General features: G+C 32.6%; 1 long non-coding RNA gene across 1 annotated transcript in view; it reads right to left on the reverse strand.

The window, feature by feature from the left end:
- Window positions 1-1,702: 1,702 nt before the first annotated feature.
- LOC141372491 (uncharacterized) overlaps window positions 1,703-4,757 on the reverse strand; it is a 57,406-nt gene continuing 54,351 nt past the window's right edge. Inside the window, exon 3 of the long non-coding RNA XR_012377755.1 lies at window positions 1,703-1,926. This is a non-coding gene — a long non-coding RNA (uncharacterized lncRNA). The remainder of the gene's footprint in view (window positions 1,927-4,757) is intronic.

Consider the following 4,757-nt stretch of genomic DNA (forward strand, 5'->3'; position numbering starts at 1 on the left):
AACTTTACCCACATATGCAAAATCCCTTCACAGTGGTGACCAGAGTTTAGTTGAGTCTTTGGTATAGAGATGTATATGCTACAAAGTGGACAACACTTCCCTTTGATTTCCACACTCTTGCAAGAGACTAGTTCTTATAGGTCTTCCTAATCCAGAACATACTAGAGAGAGAATTCTGGGGCTTTAGTTAGGTTTATATGTCAAAAATCCATCAGACAATAGGTTATTCTTGTACTGTATGTTAGACAGATTTGTTTCAAAAAGGCAAATTAAATTCTCCCATATGTGTAAACTTAATCACCTTTAAATCATGTTTAGATGTATCTATATTTGTATGTGTATACAGAACATATTATATATTATTAGACAACTTGATTACTTGAATACAGTTTGATGTATTTTAATACATTCTTATTTCTTTTTTTAATGTTTCTCCTTGATGTCTTTCTTTTATTTATTTTTTATTTTATTATGTTATGTTAATCACCATACATTACATCATTGGTTTTTGATATAGCGTTCCATGATTCATTGTTTGCATATAACACCCAGTGCTCCATTCAATACGTGCCCTCCTTAATACCCATCACCAGGCCAACCCATACCCCTAACCCCCTCCCTTCTAGAACCCCCAATTTCACTCTAGAACCCTCAATTTGTTTCTCAGAGTGCATAGTCTCTCATGGTTTGTCTCCCCCTCCGATTTCCTTGATGTCTTTCAATCTTGGTATTGCTCCTCATTTTACTCCATATAATTACCAACCTTGGCCAAATTTTATATTGTGGTTCTGCTTTCTTGCTCACTATAGACATTGTAAGTATCACATATGTAGTAAGTGAACAAGTGAGCAGGTGGGTCATTTCCTGATACAAGAAACTGTTATTTTCCATGGCGTTCATAGGTACCTGGCTTCATATATCTGAAACTGCAGGTAATCATCAGCAACGGTCTCATTAGATCTCTTGTCAAGAGTAAAGAGAAAGGCAACCTTCAGCCCAACCCAGATTTTAGACAGTGCTCTTAGCCCTAGTCCCCTATTTCATATGGAAAAGTTAGTCCATGTCCCCACCAGCCTGGTTTTTAGATAACAGTTCTTGGCCACAATTCTTTTCCTCCTTTGCATTTTTGTCCAAAAAGATATTTATTTTGCTCTGGAGTATGGATATGTCATTTTTAACTTTGACACTTTATCATTAACATGTGTTACGAGTGACGGGTAGACGGTAGGGTTCAAAATGTGAATTTACAACACCATTTTGAATGACAGTTTTCTGTTGTATTGAGCACATTTTATATTATTAATTTTTGCTCTATTAATTTGAAATAGGTAAGTTCTAAATCTAGTTTTAGTGGTAACTGATATATTTACAACACGCATTCTTAGTTTATCTTTCTTTTTTTTTTTTACCAAACTCTTGAGCTAATCATTATTTTCATCCTGTTCAAAAACAGAGCAGAATCATAGAATCATTTGCCATTATTTAGCCACCCTCAAGTCTACTCTTTTTGTTTTATTCTATAGTCTACTCATTTAGATTTACCCATATGTTTTCCTTTCCTTTTTTTCTTTTTCCCTACACAGAATTCATTTTTGCATTTAAAATTTTTCTATTTAGGTTCAATTTCCTTCTTGATTTAAATCAAATAAAAGTAAGTCCTTAAAAATTAGCTTAAATTTTAATAGAGATATATATTTTAGGAATGTTCAATTCAACAGCTCAGCCAAGTCCCATAGTCCATTCTGCTCCATCTTTGCTTCTCATTGTAGGCTTGCATTTTGTAGTCAGGTCCTCCATTTGTGCTGCAAAGGTGGATCACAATAGCTCCTGGGTCATTTCTGTCCCAAGAAACCCCAGCAGAAAAGAGTCTTGCAATGTCTTAGGCTATTCTCATTGTACAAGTTTGTCCATGTGCTTTTTTCTGATCTAATCACCAAAGTGAAAAAAATAAAATATTGAAGTGAGATCAACATCATTAAAACCATTAAAACCATACTTCTTGAAAATGGGTTAAGCATGACTTTCTTTTTTTTTTTCCAGAAGAGGCTGTAGATTGATACCAGGAAGGCAAAAATCGCAGCTTTTGACTGCATTGTCATATAACTAATATCTATGGAAAGGCTGAAAGTCACTTGTACTCAGATTAATATATATTTATACGTGTGTGTATGTCTATATGTTTGTGTGTATGCACGTGTGTGAACATACACATAGTTTCTGTAAGACATAGTGGTTATATTTGTTTATATATTTTTTGGAGATGTAGAAACTAAGGGGCTTAGAGAAATTAAGAGATATAATTAGGTAGTGGGGAATCATCGTTTTGAATTTAGGTCAAAACCATGTTGTTCAGAAGTTTGTATATTGTTCATGTTTGCTTGCTCTCCCTCCTCACTCACTCTCACAGATTATTCTCTAACAAAGAATAAGGAAATGGATTTAGAATATTTCAAATGATAATAAAGTTAAATATATGTAACAATTATTTATGCAATACACCAAATGCTAAACTATGCTTAAAAGTATGTATTTCATTAAAACACACTAAATATAATATTTATTGTGTGTACATTCACATAAGTAAGCTACTCAAGATTCTGCAAGGATATACCTACATAAAACATGTGTGTGTTTGTACACGTAATATTTTTAAACTCTCAATTATAATGATTTTTTTAAAAAATCTTACTAGCAAGGTTATTGGAAGAACAGAATAAACATTTCCAAGTATTGGTAAACTTGGGCCCTGGTGCAGGAAGGTATTGTAAGAAAAAAAAAATGTAAGGGATATAGCATATCAGTAGTCATATGGAGAACAATTATTGTTGCATATGCTAAAATAGAACTTTTAGCTGAGAGAAAAGTACTTTAGATTCTTGAGCAGCATCTCAGAGAACCATGATATGAACAATTAAATATAAATAAGTTAATTTTAATATGGGTTGGTGTTTCTGATTGATCTTCCAGTGCTTCTGTTGACAATACATCAAGAATCAATTTAGGATCCAGTTGAAAACAAAGTTTATAATCCTCATTTAATGGATTTTGATGCCTCTGGCAGTACAGTGATATAAAAATAATTAAAATGTGACCCATTTCTGTGTAATCAATAAAACTTCTCTCTAAAATACATTAGGTTCAAAACACCTCTCAGCAGACTTGTTTGTACTGTTTCTGTAGAATCCCAAATAAATTATTAATCATTATTTTTATATACAGATTTATTAGACATCTCATCTTCCAGGTTATTAACACTTATGTCACCCAAACCAATCAGAAGGTCACCTGTCAACAATGGATTAAACGAAAATATATATCAAAACCCTACCAGAAGCATAATAAAATAGTGTTGTAAAAATGAGGAAAATATGCTTATAGATATATGTAAGATAATAACAACATGCTATGGTTTTTAAAAGGGTAGGTGAATCAATTATTGATGTCAGGTAAATAAAAGAGAAAAAAATCCTATTAATTGTATTATATAAAAGCAACTGCCTTTAAATATTACAACATTGGATTTCTAGGATTTATTTTATTTTCAAAGAATGAACAAAACTAACTTTTGGCATTAATTATTAATTCTCTTTAAGTATTTATGAATCATTTATGCACATATGTACACATTATACAATGAAACTGAATTCATTATATTATTGAATTTTTTATTAATATGCACTTTCATCACCATTGTAAAAAATTGTGGTTGTATGATTTAAGTTACAGATTTACTCTGCAGATGTAAACAGATCTTAGGTTGCATGACAGCTCTCTATTTTTTTTTTTAAAGATTTTATTTATTTATTTGAGAGACAGAGAGAATGAGAGAGAAAGCACATGAGATGGGGGGAGGGTCAGAGGGAGAAGCAGACTCCCCGCCGAGCAGGGAGCCCGATGCGGGACTCGATCCAGGGACTCCAGGATCATGACCTGAGCCGAAGGCAGTCGCCCAACCAACTGAGCCACCCAGGCGCCCACAGCTCTCTATTTTAAAAATGTTTTTACCTTCAAGGTATTTTATAATATATATAGAAAAACAAATTTGGGGTTTAGCTTCCATATACAACATGTAAATTTTCTATGAAATTTACATTTTGGTGAATTTCCACCTTATAATGAATTTAATAAGAAATGCATACATATTGGAGAAATATGCAAATCATAGTAGTCACTATATTTCATTAAAATAAATAATACCTCGATAACTTTTTACACATTTTTGCCTCATCGCTTAATCACCTTTCTATTGATTCTAGTTATAAATACTAAAATAAATTTAATAGTTAAATAATCACTACATTATTTTTATGGTATGTATGTGTATGTATGAGTGTGAATGTGTGTGTTGCTGGAATTAAATGCATTTTGGTTGTATATCTGAAACTGATTACTAAATATTAACTACTAAATGTACAAATACATGAGCACCTATCTTTTTTTCATTATGTTATGTTAATCACCATATATTACATCATAATTTTTTGATATGTTCCATGATTCATTGCTTGTGTACAACACCCAGTGCTCCATTCAGTATGTGCCCTCTTTAATACCCATCACCAGGCTAACCCATCCCCCCACCCCCTCCCCTCTAGAACCCTCAGTTTGTTTCTCAGAGTCCATAGTCCGTCATGGTTCATCTCCCCCTCTGATTCCTCCCCTTCATTTCTCCCTTCCTACTATCTTCTTTTTATTTTTAACATATAATGTATTATTTGTTTCAGAGGTACAGGTCTGTGATTCATCAGTCTTACACA

The sequence above is a fragment of the Callorhinus ursinus genome, unplaced genomic scaffold (assembly GCF_003265705.2).
Source record: "Callorhinus ursinus isolate GAN/ISIS: 27379988/994484 unplaced genomic scaffold, GSC_fseal_2.0 scaffold4, whole genome shotgun sequence".
Classification (NCBI taxonomy): Eukaryota; Metazoa; Chordata; class Mammalia; order Carnivora; family Otariidae; genus Callorhinus; species Callorhinus ursinus.